Source organism: Cupressus sempervirens, chromosome 2, assembly GCF_028749045.1.
Source record: "Cupressus sempervirens isolate cs-2001-9-10 chromosome 2, ASM2874904v1, whole genome shotgun sequence".
Lineage (NCBI taxonomy): Eukaryota > Viridiplantae > Streptophyta > Pinopsida > Cupressales > Cupressaceae > Cupressus > Cupressus sempervirens.
In genome coordinates, this window is record NC_143119.1 from 245,487,158 (window position 1) to 245,506,231 (window position 19,074).

At 35.3% G+C, this 19,074-nt stretch overlaps 2 pseudogenes; one reads left to right on the forward strand and one right to left on the reverse strand.

Annotated features, from left to right (window-relative positions):
- LOC149571955 (uncharacterized) overlaps window positions 1–19,074 on the forward strand; it is a 55,534-nt pseudogene that overhangs the window by 14,828 nt on the left and 21,632 nt on the right.
- Window positions 943–9,507, reverse strand: LOC149571956 (disease resistance protein Roq1-like; annotated as a pseudogene).

A 19,074-nucleotide genomic window follows, 5' to 3' on the forward strand; every position in this document is an offset into this window, starting at 1 on the left:
ATTTCCTAGACTTAGAGAGTATTTATGATTATAGGTTTTGTTATCCTATTTGGGACTTGAGACTATCTTCTCAGCGCAGTGGGAGTGGACCATTTAGGTTCCACGCGGTCGGGTGGTAGTGCTTTTACTCTTACCATTGAGATCCATTCCGTGGTCACCGTGGCTGGAGTTTTTCATGATGGGCATTTACCTTCACTATATTCTTGGATTATTATGATGGATGGTTAGATTTTATGATAGATGTTTTATCATTATGGATGTATTGCTGTATCATGTATGGGAATAGTTTTATATATTTTTACTGTACTTTGTATCATGGATTTGAGGATGTTGTATCTTTATCTTTACATATGTATATTCTTTTAAGCCTTTCATACCCTGTGACATGTACAGTGGATGATTGAGCATTCCGAATTAATTTGCCAAGGAGCATTCAGAACAAATGTATATTATGGAAATTGGAGTTTCTGATTATTCTTTCATATGTATGTGATAGTTGTTAGACTTAGAATTAATTAAATTTAAACGTGACTCAACGTCTTGGGATCTTTAAGAAATGTAACTTGCAATGTATGTTTGTCGATGATTACAAGTTATTGCTTCCGCTACTATGTGTTTGATGTGTATGTTATACATTCTTACTTTAAAAAAAAAAATGTTTAGCAAACTGAGTAAAACTTTAGGTTAATTCTTTTGGATCCCTTGGCGGGGCGTTACACTAATAATAGGAAAAACATTCCATTTTCGATGACTTCGCTAGCTCCAAACCTTCTATTTTCTCTACCTTTGGGAAATTCCTAATTTTAAACCTGTTCATCAAAGTCAAACCAGCAAAGTTTGGGAGGTCTTCTATCTAGAGACAGTCACATATTTCCAGTGTCTCAAGATATTTTAGACCACTTATAGACCTGATGTTCTTTAGCAAATTGCAAGAGTATATTCCTAAACTTTTAAGAGATAATGGTAGCTCTTTGTTAGTGAAGATAGAATTTCACAATCTACAAAAGTTAGAACTTCCAGGTGCATCAGCTGATTGAGAGAATCAGGCAACCTGCTCAATTGCTTGCAAAAGCTCAAATTTAAAATTCTCAAGCTTACTAAATTACCAAAGCCATTAGGTAGTGAAGATAGCATTTCGCAATATGATAAATCTAAATGTGTCAAGTGTATGAGTCAGGCAACATGGTCAACCACTTGCAACATCGTAGAGTTATAATCATCAAGTTCATTAAATAGCCAAAAAGAGAAGGTAGTGAGAATAGTGCTGGAGACTTTAATCGCAAATACTCCAATGATTGGAGGTGGCAGAACTCTTTTGATAAACTGCCACCATGAATTTAGATTACGAAGAAATACTATTGATCTTGAAAGCCTTTGCAATTCTGAACAACCATTTAAAATAAGCCCTCTCAATTGCAATGGAGGTTGCATGGAGAAATTGCTATATTCAGTTCAGTTCAGTTCAAAAAAGTATGAATTGCAAAAGAAATTTGAAGTAATTAATCTTTTTGAACCACAATAGCTAAATTCTTACGTCTGCAATATTTTCTTGCCATAATTCTTCCAACTCATTGGCCGAGTGAAGCTCTAACTGTTGGGTGTAAATGTGAAGTCCAACAGTCTTTCATTTATTATTATTTCCTTCCAATTGTTTGTCTCTTCATTTCTCTTGAGATTATATATATATATATATATATATATATATATATATATATATATATATATATATATATATATATATATTGGAGGTTCATTATTTCATATTGTATTCAAAGAGCGGAAGCTACAACTGTGATGTAAATTTCAGACTCTAACATTAATAAGAGATCTTCCCTGCAGTGTGGACATAGCCACAATTTGTGGTGAACCATGATAAAATCATGTGTTTCTGTTTTTCCTCTTTCTTGTTGTTCTGTTCTTTCTCAATTTGCACTTTCAGTGAACTTCACAATTGGTATTAGAGCTTGGCGTAGTCGTTGGAATCGATTTCGGTGTTTGAAAATCCAAAGTTATGGAATATTTGTGAGTGCATAAATTCTTAGGACAAAATTTCAATTTGTGGAAAGTTCAGATGCATTCATTGCTAGTCAAGCAAGACTTGGCAGTAGCAATTGTTGGAAAAGCAAAAAAACCAACTACAATGAAGGATGAAGACTAGGTTAAAACTGATGAGAAGGAAAAATTGACAGTCTTTCTTTCTTTATCACATAATGTTTTATTCGATGTACGCAACGAATCTATGACCAAGGAAGTTTGGGATAAACTTCAAAGTATGTACAAAATGGCCTCAACTACAAATAAAATATTTATTATAAAGAAGCTCTACAAGCTAAAAGTGAAGGATGGGATTACGATGTCAAATCATATAAATGATTTGAACACTTTGTTATGTCAAGCAACCTAGGTTGGCATGACACAAGATGATGAATCTAAAGCTATCATCTTGTTGTGTTCATTATTTGACAGCTGGGATCCCATTGTTATAGTAGTTAGTACTTCTAACTCCTTAAAGAGCAAGCTAGTCTATGATGAAGTAATGGCAACTCTACTTAGTGAGGATATGCAGAGAAGTAGTAAGGAATCCTCATCCAATGAAGCCTTGATGGTGGTCATCATCAAAAATAGAGGAAGAAGCCAAAATAGAGGAAGAAACAATCATAATAGAAGATCAAAATTAGCTAGGCGTTCAAAGTCAAGGGAAAGGAAAGGAGGAGAATGTTGGTTTTGTGGCAAAAGTGGTCATGTGAAAAAGGATTGTAGAGATTATAAAAGAGCACAAGAATGAGTGCAGGAAAGTCAAGCCAACACTGTCTATGAAAAAGATGATAGTGTACTGATTTTATCTACAATTGAGACCACTTTAGCCTCATGGGTTTTGGATTTTGGCGCATCATTTCATGCCTCTTCATGTATGAAATACTTCTCGAATTATCAAGAAGGTAAGTTCGGTGAAGTATACTTGGGTGATAATAAAGCATGTGAAATAGTAAGCAAAGGAGATATTTTATTATCTTTGAAAGAAGGTGTTAAATGGCTATTAAAAGATGTGCGTCATGTTCCAAAACTAAAGAGAAATTTAATTTTCGTAAGTCTGCTATATGCACAAGGTTTTGTCACTTCTCTAATCGATTCATAGAAAGTCACAAAAGGATCCATGTTAGCTGCAAAAGGAGACAAGATTGGGAGTTTGTATATTGTAGAAAATATTGGTGAAGTGGGGTTTGCCATGATAGTAGAAGATAGCAATTTAGAATTGTGGCATCAAACGCTCAGTCACATGAGTAAAAAGGGCCTTGCTATTATGCATAAAAGGGAGCAATTACTGGGGCTAAAATCAATTGACTTACAATTTTGTGAACATTGTCTCTATGGAAAACAAAAGCGAGTCAACTTCTTGAGGACCGGACATGAAAATAAAGGTACTCCTTTGGTACTTGTCTATTCTGATGTGTTCAGATCCACCGAGGAAAGCTCTATTGGAGGAGAAAACTTCTTCCTCACTTTCCTTGATGATTGCACAAGAAAGGTATGGATTTACATATTGCATAAGAAATCTGATGTTTTCAGCAAGTTAAAAATTTTTAAGGCTTTAGTTGAGAATCAGATTGGTCACAAAATAAAGTGCTTGCAAATAGACAATGGTGGAGAATTTTTCTCATTGGAGTTTGATTCATTTTGCGTGGATAATGGCATCCATAGAATTAAGATTGTTCCATGCACCCACAAGAAAATGGAGCAGCAGAGAGGATGAACAAAACAATCTTTGAGAAATCTCATTGTATGCTTTCTAATGCCAGTTTAGGCAAGGAGTTTTGGGCAGAGGCATGTAATACAACAATATACTTAATCAACTGAATTCCCTCTTCTCGGTTGGACTTTGGCATACCAGAGGAAGAATGGTTGGGAAAGAAAATCTCATATTCTCACATCTGGGTGTTTGGATGCAAAGCTTATGTACATGTTCCGAAGGAGGAAAGAAGGAAGTTTGATCCAAAATCACAAAAAGGCATATTTGTGGGCTATGGTGAAGACCAGTTCGGTTTCAGAATTTGGGATCCAGTTGGGAAGAAAATTATCAAAAGTAGAATTGTCGTCTTCAATGAGAAGGTATTTCTGGCTCTCAACATAGAAGAAAAATCTGCAAGTGAGTATATCCCTTTCTCCATTTTTGATAATAATAATGCTGATAGAAATCAGAACAATGTTTCTTCAAATACTCTATCTCCCACTTCAATTCTAGCTCTTGCCCCTCTTTCCTCTTCTACAAGTATGTGGAATCAAAATGATGAACATGTTGAATAGAATTTAGATTATTACAACCAAAGTGATAACACTCCATCCTCAAATTTAAATCAAAACTGAGATGATAATCCTCTGTTTGAGTACAAACACTTTGGACAATATGTTGATCATGACACACTCCCTGCTGATTCAGTTGGTCATAGGAATTTTAATACTGTGAATATGTTACTCATGGGTGAGGTGGACACCACACAAGAGCCTCATCTGTGGTCTTCCCCACACTACAACAACAGTGGTTTTGTTCCCCACCACTTCTAGCACACCCATTAGTTTGATCACACAAGAGAAAGGGAAATCGATGGGAAAATGATGGATATTCAAATCGCTGACATAATTCATCTCACCCACGACTCATGCATCCTGGACTTAGGTCAGTAGGATGCCACAATAGTAGAGAGACCACCACATGAGGAGTTCACTTGCCACTCACAACACATTGAGGACAACTGCATTGTTCCACTATCCAAAATAAAATCAAAGACCATGGTATCCCATAGGTTCATGACAATTACAAGGATCTCTACACAAATAGTGGATATGGCATCTGTCCCCAGACGTCCATAATGGAGCATGAGCATGGTCTGATCCCTCACGTTGGACCATCCACCACTACAGCCGGCCACATAGGACAACCTCACATTGACAACAGACAACAATACACCTTGGATGAAGACAAGGTCATTCAAAGGGAGGTTAATTCCCATGGCGTTGGTCTTGAGACAAAGCATGATCATAATGATAAATATGGACATGCCCACACTGATAAAGAAGGCAGCTTGGAACTGTAGGGTCAATTTGTCTCCCTTGTCCATGCCCATACTCACAACATTGGAATGATAGCTACACAAAGTAAAAACAAGGTTATGGAATCAAGTAATCAATCTTCATTTGGGCAATATGATCATTAGTATAACAGTAATTCTCATTACACATCTTCAAAGGGCAGTGAGTTTGAACTCCAAACACAAAACTCTCAAGATAAAGAAAAGGGACATTCTGATCATAATAATAATGCTCAATGATGGAGGAAGTCAACTAGATAGAGAAGGCTTCCTGCGAGATTCTCTGATTGTGAACTATTATATTCCAAAGAAGCGGAGCTAGAATGTTTTCTTTCAGACCAAGTTGAACCAACAAGCTTCAAAGAAGCTCGCAAAGCATCAGATTCTCACAATGGGAGGCAACAATGCAGGAAAAGATGGATTCTTTGTTGCAAAACAAAACTTGGGATTTGCATCCTTTGCCACCAAATTAGAAAGCACTCAAAAAATCAATGGATTTATCAATTGAAAGATGAAGGCAAAAATTAGAAGCCTTACAAAGCTAGGCTAGTTGTTAAAGGTTTCAATTAGCAAAAGGGCATCGATTTCAATGAAATCTTCTCACCTATGGTCAAGATGACTACAATCCGGGCTATTCTTTGTTTAGTTGCTGCTCATGATCTTGAACTTGAATAGCTGGATGTCAAAATGGCATTTCTCCATGGTCATCTAAATGAAGAAATCTACATGATGTAACCCGAGGGATTCATTAAAAGTGGTAAAGAAAATTTATATTGCAAATTAAGGAAGAGCTTGTATGGGCTCAAGCAAGCTCTGAGGTAGTGGTAGCTCAAGTTTGATCGATTCATTACTAAAAATAACTTCATTCGGTGTGAATCTAATCCATGTGTTTCCTACAAGAAGTTACCTGATGGTTCCTTTGTTCTTTTATTGCTCTATGTTGATGACATGCTAGTTACCGGTTCATCTATGAAGCTGATTTCAGAATTGAAAGAAAAGATGTCATAAAGATTTGCTATGAAGGACTTAGGGGCAGCGAAATGGATACTTGGCATGGACATTATTCATGATAGACACAAGAGGGAAACAAAACTTTCTCAAGAACACTATGTTCTCAAGGTATTAGAAAGATTTGGCATGACAGATGCCAAACCGGTCAGCACTCCTCTTGCTAATCATTTTAGATTATCTTCAGCTATGTGTCCCAAGACACAAGAAGAACAAAACTACATGAAGAACATCTCATATTCTTCAATAGTGGGTAGTCTTATGTATGCAATGGTTTGCACTCATTTGGATATTGCCCGAGCAGTGGGGGTTGTTAGCAAATTTATGAGTAATCTAGGTAAACAACATTGGGATGCGGTTAAGCGGATCTTAAGATATCTTAAGGACACTCCTAATTTTGTATTGTGTTTTAGTGGAAAAGATACTTCACTCAAAGGTTATATTGATTCAGATATGGTTGGAAATTTAAATAATATAAGATCTACTACTGGTTATATATTTACCTTTGCTGGAGTAGCGATCAATTGGGCATCAAAGTTGCAACAAGTGGTTTCACTTTCTACTACTGAGGCTGAATACATTTCTCTCACTGAAGAAGCAAAAGAGTTGATTTGGTTGCAACATCTATTTGGTGATTTTGATTGTCCTCAACAAGGATCAATCTTGTATTGTAATAGTAAAAGTGCCATTGACTTAGCCAGAAATGTAGTGTTTCATAGTAGGACTAAGCATATTGAGGTACGATATCATTTCATTCAAAGTAAACTTGACGAGGGAAAACTTCAGGTCTTGAAGATTAGCACCAAGAAGAATCTAGGCGATGCATTCACAAAGGTTGTTCCATGAGAGAAGTCCGAGTTTTGCCAAACTTCTCTCGGCATTGTAAAGAAACAACAGTAGGGGCTTCAAGGGAGATTCATACATTACAACAGTTGGACTTCAAGTGGGGGTTTGTTGGGTGTACATGTGAAGCCCAATAGTCTTTCATTTATTATTGTTTCCCTCCAATTGTTTGTCTCTTCATTTCTCTTGAGACTCTATATATATGTATTGGAGGTTCATTATTTCATATTGTATTCGAAGAGCTGAAGCTACAGCTGTGATGTAAAGTTTAGACTTTAACATTAATAAGAGATCTTCCCTACAATGTGGACATAGCCACAATTTGTGGTGAACCACGATAAAATCGTGTGTTTGTGTTTTTCCTCTTTCTTGTTGTTCTGTTCATTCTCAATTTACACTTTCAGCAAACTTCACACTAACATCCTCAGATTTTTTAGACTAAGCCATGAAGGAAGAATTCTTAAAGGAAAATCTTCCCAGCGAAGACACAGAAGGCCTTTTGATAATGATGCTAATTCTTCTGTAAACTCGTTTCCTCTTACGGAAAGAATCTTTAATTCATATGAGAGTTGAAGGAGCTTGGATTGTCCGATTGAGTTTCCCATCAACTGATGCATGTATTTTTTGAACACCACAAAAGTATCTGCAGATTGTATCCCTCGAATCCTCATGCCTCTTTCCTAAATTTGAAATTAAAAATTGAAAATTGAAAATTCAGACTTGGAGTGTTTCAATCAAATTCACTGAAAGCAGAGATAGACAAAAAGACAAACTAGTTTTAACATTAGCATCATCTTATGATTAGTGAAACAGGGGGATGTAAGGAAACAATCCTCTATTCATCAAATTATTTGCATTTAGCAAAAAGACAAACCATCATGCTGTGAATCTGCCATGGAGACCAAAGGTGATATGGTAGCTATCTTCTAGCAACCTCCCTTTCCATATCCCTAGTCTTTCTTCCCCATCGACTAGCTCCACAAGTTCGTACATTATGAGGGTTTCCAAACCATACAGACCACTCCAACACGACCCATCCCACACTTCTACAGCGGTGCCTTTCTTTTCTCCAATGAGAAAACAAGCTACATCTAGAAAGATTTCTTTCTCTTCTTCATCTAGCCCATCATAGCTAACTTGTAGCCTTTGTTTGATTTCACCCGGCAATATTCTCAAGATTTTGTGCAATTGGGGTTTCCAGTAATCTTTGGATTTTCTGCCATATAATTGTGCCCCAACCAACTTGAGTGACAGAGGCAGACCATTTCAAGCTTTTACAAAGTCTTCAACCAGAGTTCTAAATTCAGCAGGCAGAGAGGGTTGCAAGAAAGCGTGCCAGCAGAAGAGCTACTCAACATGTGACGGGTTAAGTCTCGGTATCTTAAAAATGTAGGGTGGGGAAATACCCCATGATATAGGAACACCCAATTCCCAAGTGTTTACAATGACCATGCTTCAGGATCCAAGCTTGTCTTTACCTGGCAAGAAAGCATTCAGCTGGTCAATATGATCCACGTTATCCAAGACAATGAGCGCACGATGAGCGCTCAACCATTTTTCAAGAATGGCTTTGTCTTTAGCTACATGGTCGAACGGCAAATGGTGGACACCGGGATCAGTGAGCAGCTTTTTCTGCTTGTCAGGCAAAGCGTTTCTGGATGCTGCATCTCGCATGTCGAAAATGAAGCCACGTCTTTCAAAGGAGGAAAAGTTCATGTTGAAGAGCTCCTTGGTCAATGTGGTTTTCCCACTACCTCCGATGCCCACGATCCCCCTCATTTTTACCGTCTCTTCTACTGCAAGTGATTCGAAGCTTTGTACCAGCTCATCCAATCCAAGTGGATGTTTTCTCATGATTGGCAATGCACAATTCACAATATTCTTCAAGACTGTGTCCCTGTCACTAAACATTTTAAGAGAAAACAAAATAGAAAAATAGAACACACTATCATTGCTTAAATTCTAATGTCATAGAATTAAAAACATGGGTGAGATAGAACAATATTAGACAATTGAAGAATCAAGAAATAGTACATAATCATTATTGTTGACCAGGTACTGGACAGGAATGAAGTGCTGTGGAGTGCCCATTTCCATTCATCAAGCTTTTCGGATTTGTATCTGCCCTTCTTTGCATGCTCTGAAAATGCATGGGCATAAATTCCTTTCCCCTGACCAACCCATCTAAGATCGGAGTGTTTAACATGATAGAAAATAGGAATTATTTTTTAGCATGAGAGATAGCTTGGACAAACACCACGAGGACTCGGCATAGTTGGGAGAAAAAATGGCAATGTGAAGGGTAGCGGTAGCCATGACATCATGTATCTTTGCTAGAATTGAATCACCAGCTTCAAGGGCATCCTTAGCTAAAAAGACACGCAAACCCATAGAATTGAGTTTATGATAGATGTCAGCGGCCAATGTTTGTTTAACATCAGACCCACGATGGTTAATGAAATTTTCCCAGGGCTTAGTGGAGTAAGGTTCAGAATAGGGTCCAAGCCTAGCAAATGCATTTTGATTTTGCGTGGCTATGGAAGAGGAAGCCATTTCAATTGATTGAGAACTAAAACCGAACACAAGTGAGAAGAATCAAAAGGGGGCTTTGATAAAAAAACAAATGACAGAACTTTGAGGAGTGAAAGAGAAGAGTAGAGGGCGGTGTGATATGGGCCACATTAAAGCATAGCAGTAGTAGATGGGACAACCATTTTCATAAACACATGGAATCTTTTACACCAGGTGACACCCACGATCCTAGACACGCGAAATCTTCTCTGGCAGAAAGATTACTCAAGCTAGCAAAAATTTTGTAGCACTTATTTCTAAAAGGGGCCCGATAATCTCATACAAAATGTACTAAACAGGGAAAAAAGGGGTCAATTTTTATAGATTAGTGAAAATTGGGTGATTTTTTTTTTTCAATTTTTTTGGTTTTCTATTGTAAAAATATGTAGATATCAGGAAAATTATTTGTGTTTACAATTTTTTGAAATTTGGTCAATGGTACGAATTGTAGGGAGGATAGATGCATCTATTATTTATAGTCTCACACCATTTTTCTATACCCTGTTTAAAAGTGTGAAACAACTTTCAAAAGAAAAGTCCATTGGTTAATTGAAAATTCTAATAAATTGTAGGAAACTGATAATTAATTACTCTTAGCGTAATCACTAAAGCTCTTTGATTATACCTCATTTTGGAAGGGACACAACTATCCTCAATACAATATAGTAATTAATTATCAATTTCCTACACTTATTAAAAAAATTAATTAGCTGATAGACTTTTCTTAGCAATGAGAAGTTGTTTCACATTAAAAAATAGGATAGTGACAAAAAGGTTTTAGGCTGTAAATTACTAGTTTTGTGATCATGTTTTCCCTAGGATAAGAATGGCTTGGCACATGAATCACAACATATTAAATGAAGTGTAATACTTACTATTTTTTGACTTCTTCCATCGAGTCTCATACAAGGAAAATCTTTACAATTTTTTTTACAGATACGATAACATGATAAGATTATGGTCATTGGCAACTTGTCATTACATATGTAATATGAATAAATTCAGTGGTTATTGTATAGTTGTTAGGCATTACCAATCTTTCCATTATATTTTGCTAGAAGGTGTGTGTTGGTTACTCAAATTTTTGGTTGAGATCTTATGTGTTTGTCACTCAATGTTGGAATCTTCAACTCAATTTGGCCAATGAATGGGCTTGATTCTTCAAGAATCAAATACCCTTGCTCTTTAGGCTTTGTAAAAACCTAGGTGGGTACACCTTCACTATAACCTTTCAAATTGGTTTAATGTTTTCTATTGTAGACTTCTTAGGTGATACTCCTGAAATGGCAAGTAATCTTCCAAGGAGAAATTAGAATTATGAAAATGAATGCTTTGGAATATTTTGAAGTGTTGAATATTTATAGTATATGTGTGAAGTATGCAGATGGATATAGTAGTGAATATCACAAACCACAAAATGTTACCACTCTTGATGAATTATACGACCAGTTCCTCATCCAGTTGGAAAATTGAGCCCAACTCAAAATAAGCTATAAATATCAAACTGCTTGGAGACAATGCATGCTACCATCAATTACTAGATAGAGAACTTAAAAATACAAAGCCCTAGTTTAATTATTTTAAACTTCAATTTAACAAGACCAATCAAAAAAAGAATACACTAGTATATGAACTTTGATAATCGAGGGTTTGTTCCGATTTTAATCTATCAACAGTAATATAAATCCAAGAGGAAAATTCACTTGATGCAAGTTATGAGAATCAATTCCCCTTCTTTTGAACGATAAAATTGAATCTTTATATGAATTCAAAGAAGAAGTATAATTGAGAAGTGACTCGTTGCAATACCTATCTGAATTTTTTTAAAGCATTTTATCCCCTACAACCTTTTTTATTTTTATCTATATATCAATATATCTATCTCTATGTATATAATTTAGTTCATGGTACCTCTTCTTATAGAAAATGAAGGGGTGCACATAGCTTCAAACCTTTTCAAAATGTCACTAATCTAAAGTTGATTGCTACCAATCACTAATATTTGCAATATAAGACTAAAACAAAAATCCTAATAATCTTCATAATTAGAGTGGTTAAATTCCTTGGAATATTGTGAGGATTTCATCAATGTGTCTGTTGTTTCCTTGTCGAACCTGGAACTCTGGCAAAATCAATTGTACTTTGGCCTTGTCTTCTTCAAGTTCCAATCATGACAATCACGAGTGTAGCCCACATAACTAGTCCTCAATTCCCAAGTAGCAACATACATGCTATGAATAATGTCCAACTAATCCTCCTACTCTAGAGTCAAGTCTAGCTAGACATAATTGGTTTTGGCTCCTTATTTACTGGATGCTCCTAGATTGGTAGTTTCATCTTCACAAATTCAATACCTACAAACACAACTCGGTAATGAAAAATATTTTGACTTTGGCTCAAGTTCTTTTTTGGTATACTAAACTAGTACTCTCTCATAACACAACAAACAAATTTAATGATTTCTAACTTCAAATGTCATTTCAAAACATTTTACATAGGTTCACATTCATTTGTGCATTAAAAATTTATCATGTCTGACCAATCATTTAATTCGAGTAATTACTTCCTAAGACAGATCATCATGTTCATTATTTCAACGCCTCTTCAACCACGTGTTTCGAAGTTGTGATCAACATGTTTGCCATTCAATATTTCATTTTTTTTGATAATAATACATATATAATAACATTTTGAATAAAATAAGGGTTTGACATATTGGTCGTGCACAAGAAATTCCAAGATGTCTCATTCAGTGTCTTGTAGCAAGTAAGAGCGTTCTCTTACTTTCTCACATATGACTAGGGACCTAGCCATAAAGCATCAAACTTGCCATGTTTTCCTTTATCGTTATCTTTGACATTCCATTTTAGGACCCAAACTCTAATGTTGAAAGCCCTTTCTTTTGACCTCTTGTCATGAAGGTACTTGACTTGTTTCGGCTTTTCAATATTATGTTCCAATGTTGATCTCCTTATCTCATCCAACTCAATGAGTGAATTTATCCTCTTCACCATGAAGTCGATTCCTTCAATTCATTCTTTAGTCATAAATTTGGACACTGACCATAGGTTATTTAGGGGAAGTCTGACTTCTTTTCCATAAACTAGATTGGATGGAGAAAAATTAGTGGACTTTTATTACTATGATTCAGTATGCCCACAATGCAAGGTTCAACTTGGTGTCTCGTGTTCTTTTATTATTATCCAATATTCATTTGATAATCTTCAAGATGTTCTTATTACTTTATTCATCTTTTCCATTTCCTTTAGGATGATAGGGGGGAGAGTACGAGACAACTATTCCATATTTATTTCAAAAAATAGAAGATACTTCTTATCTAAAACACATTTTATTATCCACAACAATTTTAGGGGGAACCCTTAACTTTGTCATGATATTTTCCATCAAAAACTTAGTCATGATTTTTCTAGTAGATTTCTTAGTTGGTACAGCCTCTACCCACTTAGTGAAATAAACAGTGGCTACCAAAATCCAACTGTATCCCCTAATTTATTTAGTTTTTATTTTACCTATAAAATCCATCCCCCACATTTGGAAAGGTTCTTCCACTTACAAATTTCTTAAGAGAAAAGCCTCATTGTACTTTAGTTTCCCTAAAAATTTATGACATGCTTCACATTTCCTCACATAAGTATAACTATCTTAAAATATATGTGGCCAGTAATACCATGCACGTAAAATGTTGTGTGCAATGGTTTTCGCAAAGAAATGGCCTCCAAAAACTCCTTCATGAGATTCTTTCAAGATGGATTCTTCTTGGTATATGTCTAAGAAAGAAAAGTAGTATCCCATCTCTGTTTTTCTAGTAAAGGTCACCTTGGATAAGAATATGTTTTGAATCCTAGAGCTTTATAGTTCTTTTCTAATTCTCATCCAAATCATCATGGCATCCCATATGTATTAAGTAGTATACTATTTCACCATACCATGTATATCTTTCAATACTTGCTTCCATGTGTTCAATATTTGTTTGATTTACTTGAATTGCTTCTAGGTTTGCATTAGCCATGAGCTTGACCAATCCTTGACCTCTTACCAGCTTGGTTATTTGGATGTTGACATTGAATTCCTAAATTTGGTTAATCCATATGTATCTTCTACATGTAGTCTATGTCTTCCTAAAGATGTCCTTGACGACAAAATTTTACATATATGCAACTATATCTACACCAACCAAGTAAAGCCTAAATGATTTTACTACCTTTAATAATGCATAAACATGTTTCTTGTTGATATCATAATTAAGTTCAAAATTTTGCAAACTTTTGCTAAAGACTGCAATTGGTTATTCATGGCCTACCTAATTCTTTTGTAACATGACTACAACAATAGTGTGATAGGATACAAATGAGAAAATCTAAAAAGGTTTTTGGACATTAGGAGTTTTGAGCACATGTGCCTCTTTGATTTCTCTCTTTATATCATAAGATTTATATAAGGCCTCTTTATCCCATATCACCTTTACTCCTTCCTTATACATCTTATACATCTTTATCTCAAGCAATTATTGTAGATGTAGTTGAAAATTTTGCCATAGTTTTCTACTCTTGGTTATAACTTTCTTCTTGTTCTTTTTCATGCTTCAATGCTTATGCGCTTTTCTTTAAAGAATCTTCATTGTTACGAATTAAGTCAACATGATCCGACTAACTACTTTTTGAGGTCTATTTCCATTACTCATTTTTGCATGAATCTTGGTGTTTTCTTTAGATCTCTTAATTTCATTCATCTGCAAGCTGTTGTGGAGCATAAGCCAAGGCGCCAGAGATTTCAAGTGCCAAACTTCTTCATGATTTCCTTGTTCAAAAGCACTAGATGATGCTTTCTACTTGTGCCTAACTCCAATTGCTACTCTTTTAGTCTACTATATTCTAAAGTTTTCCTCTTAAATTAGATAATATGAGATATAACTACCTCTCACCTCTTGGATATTCGATAAAATCTTCTCATATATGGTTATGTTCTTTCAATTTTTTAAATCTAGGAAAATATTGGTAAATATGATTTGTGTTGATCAATATTTGGTCTCTTCTCTCTTTATATATTTGATCCTTTTAGAGCTTATTGATATGATGACAGCCCTCACCATATCACCCTTATTTTTCTTGCATAACAGAAAATCTATACTAAGTATTTAGTTTTAAGTATCAAAATTCATTGGAGAATTCTTGTCCAACAAAGCATAATGAAGATACTTTTCACTGTATCAATGCCTAATTATAAAACTTGATTATTAGATAAGAAAACATGCATTGATTGATTTCCAAGAGTATTCAATTACAATGCACGTTATGCTTGTTTTGACTCTTATTGTTCATTCACAAAAAGTTGCAATGAATCCTTTTCAACAAACAAATTGGGGAAGATATTTGTCACCAGACACAAGGGACTAGTGGGTTCAGCTTCATGAATTAGGTTTTGAGAACTTGATCCTTAAGACTCACTCAGAAGTGGATTTAACTCAACAAGCAGAATTGAGAAGTTTTTCTCAGAAGAGAAGCCCAAATATGTGATTGTTACAATAGCCAAAGTGGGGGTATCCATGCCAACAATACTTATGCTATGGATTTCATTGCCATCAATCTCCAAATCCGAATGAACGTGATAGGAATACTAGGATGAAACTTATGTTTCTAGGTTCTTCTTGCACTTATCCAAAATTAGCTCCGCAACCAATGACTGAAGATTCACACTAAATGACTCATTTCTACATTAATAATGAAAATTGGGTATGTACTATAAAAACTTTGCCCAAATTTAAATTTGAAACTTCTAGAATAGACAACCTTTTGTGTGTAGAAATGAAGACCTTTTTGGATGGATCAAAAGCTTTGAAACTTCTAGAACACACAACCTTTTGTGTGTAGAAATGAAGATCTTTATAGATAGATCGGAAGCTTCTTGAAAGCCTCGAATTCATATTTCACATTTTAATGAAAGCATAAATTCTTTTTCTCCTTTCGCTAATGAATGAAATTGAGAAAAATCTTGTTTTAAAATTACTGAAAATAAATATTAACACTCAACTATTAGATTTTGATGTATTAAAATTTAAGCTTTTATCTTCATTGATTTTTTGACTTGGTCAAATAAGAAAATTGGGACTAAACTATGCCATTAGTATCCTACCAAAGGCATGAACTAATAAATAGATCTGAGACAAGGCTGAAAAGAACATACAAGATCAACATCTAAAGCATAATCAATTTTATCTTAAAAACTAGCACTTGCATTTTTGAGGGATGCAAGAGTTATTTCGATAATCAAGTATATACCAAATGATTATATGGAGCTTATTATTGGATCACTCTCTATTTCTATATCAATATGTTTTTATTTGACTCACAATTTTTCCATCTACTACCCTAGCCATGTTTTTATATATTTATTAAATGCACAAATTAACATTCCTATCTCTTTACCTTCAACATCTTTATGTATATTCAATGATCTCTATTTCTCTTTGATCTATCTATCTATCTATCTATCTATCTATCATCCCCCACCTTGCTCTAGATCTCTCTCTCTCTCTCTCACACACACACACACACACTCTTTCCATCTCCCATCTGTTAGTTTTAGGTAGCTTGGATAGTTGTTCATCCTTATGTGGTTAATTAGCAAATATTTGTTAATTAATTGACTCCTTCTAGAAGCAATTAGAAACCTATTGGTTAGGTTGTTATCAAGAAGAAAATAGAAACTTCTTGGTTAGGTTGTTATCAAGAAGCAACTAGAAACTTCTTGGTTAGGTTGTCTTGATCAAGAAGAAACTAGAAACCTCTTGGTTAGGTAGTATAAAAGGGGGGTCAAGGGAGACATTTGGGGAAGAAAAAAGAGGAACACAAGAAGTTGTAGAAGCATTTGCAGTGTTAGCATATGAGTTTGCAATGATAGCAAACGGTCTTGCGGTGTTAGCAAGGGCATAGTGATAGCGTTGGGGATAGCAGTGGAGAATATCAACATGAGAGATTAGGAGGTTGTCTGAATTCTGCCAATGAGAGGCAAGGAATTTTGTATCTTTTGATTTGCTGAAGTTAATATATTTTCCATCTGCAGAACTGGTTTTCCCTTAGGGGTTTTTTCAGGAATGATTTGTCCAAAAATATTGTGTTCTTCATGTTGTGAATTTCTTTCTGTATTTTATTAGTGAAATTGCAATTGCGTTATTTTTTGATATTAGCCATGAATTATTTTTTTTGATAATTTAATAATTGTTTATGATAGGAGATTAATAATCAGTGATTGTAATAGTGTTAATTTTCACATGGTATCAGAGCATTGCCGAGGGTAGAAGATTTTTGCCCTAGGAAAGAAATTAAGGGTTTATATAACCTAGATTGATCTCTTTAGATTTATTATTGCTTTAATCCCTTGAGATGGCTTTAGCTAGTTTGAGAGATCTTGACAGATTGGATGCTCAAATTTTGGTGTCTTGAAGGCCAAAATTTTATTATTGTTGGAAGAGAATGTTATCAAGGACCATGTTACCAGTGTTGTAGCTATACCAATAGATGTGACACAACTTGTAGCATATAAGAAGGATGATGCCAAGGTGAGGAGAATTATCCTTAATGGTGTCAAGGATCATATTGTTCCACATATCTCAAAGCTAGATATGATGAAGAAGATGTGGGATGCCATTTTGAATTTGTACTAGAATGCTACCACCAACAAGAAGATGATTCTCAGAGAGAAGTTGAAGAATACCAGGATGAACCAGGGAGAAGATGTTACAAGTTACCTCACTAGGCTTAGACTTGTCAAGGATGAGTTAGCAACTGTTGGAGATAGTCTCAGTGATGATGAGCTAGTGAGAATAGCCTTAAATGGGTTTTCTAAATAGTGGAGTGTCTTTGTTCAAGTTGTCAGTGGACAAGATACCTTACCAAGTTAGCATCGACTATGGATTGATTTCACTCAAGAGGAGTTTAGACTAAGTCTTGTAAATGAGACCAACAAGAGTCAGAAAAGTGAGGTGGAATAGGAAAACGTTGCCCTAGTGTGGAAAGGGAAAGCAAAGAAGGGGTCTAGCAAAGGATCAAATTCACAAACTGAGAAGAAGAAGGACCTTTCTAAGGTCAAGTGCTTTGGATGTCAGATTGCCCTAGAGAGGAAAGGGAAAGAAAAAAAGGAGTCTAGCAAAGGATTGAATTCACAAAGTGAGAAGAAGAAGGACCTTTTGACGTAAGGAAGGATAGGGAAAACTAGGGCCAATGGCACACCTAGCTCTCTGAACCACCCTACAAGAGTTAACACTGTGAAAATCTAACACATATAATCAACAACCAAAGGAGGAAGAGCAAACACTTTCATTGATTCTTCAAATATTCAATATACATGCCCAACTGTAAGGCCTTCTGGGTTTCGGCTAGATACAAAATACATTCCAGATCTAAGATCCAACTTCAAATTTGCACTTTCTAGTTTTGCTCTTTAAATCATCCTTCAAAACTATCTTAGCTCTAAGCCTAAACACTCTATTTATACTAATCTAAGCCACAAGTCAGCCCAGAATGATAAACACTAAAATTAAATACTTGAAGAGCCACAAGTCGGCCTCCAATAGAAGTTAAATGAGCCACAAGTCGACCTCTAATAGCAATTAAATGTCTAGAAATTGACGTTGGAAAAAAATCATGATATCTCCTAGCTCTGATTGAATTAGAACTCGCGCTTCAAACTGTGGGTAGTTTTTTAGGTCCTCTAGAACCCCTGAAGTGTGTAGAGGCTGATTCACCAAGAAAAGTGCACATCCAACTTGAAAGCCAAACACAAAAAATTATCACATAGAATTGCCAGAAATCAATACTCCAGGAGAATTACCTTATCTCCCAACTTATAAGGAGTTAGTACTCTAGGCCCTCTTCAATCCTTGAAGTGTGCAACCTCTCATTCATTATGAAAAATTAGTTACACAGTCTGCAACAGGAACCTAGAAATCAGAAAATTTAGTTTCAGCAGCAAGGTAAAACTGAAAACATGCAAGATAGTAGTGCAACCCAAGATGCTCCTGCATCAGACAACCAGGGTTGGAAGAAATTATTCTCTTGAATCATTGAGATGTCACAACTTGAGCTGAATCCAACTTAGATTGAGAAATCTATGAAGCATCTTCCATAGGTCTATTCTTCCACTTCACCAGATATTCATAATAATCTTTTCCCCTTGTGCTCTTACCACCTCTCTAATTCAATATTTGTCCAACCTCTTTAATCTACTTCTTAGGATAATCATTAGGTATAGCAACTTCATCATCTGACTCATGATACTTGTATAAATTAGCAACATTCAATATAGGAGATATATCCATGTCATCAGGTAACTCAATTTTATAAGCATTTCCACTGTCAAACTTCTTCATCTTCAACTTATTGTATGTTCCAACTAGAAATCTTCCTTTTTTCAAATGAACCATCACCTCATCACCAACTTGAAAATCATGACGTCTCCTAGACTGATCAGCATTTTGCTTATACTTCTGATTACTTTGTTCTATCCTCAACTTCACTTCCTTATGTAAAGACTACATAAAATTAGCAAATTC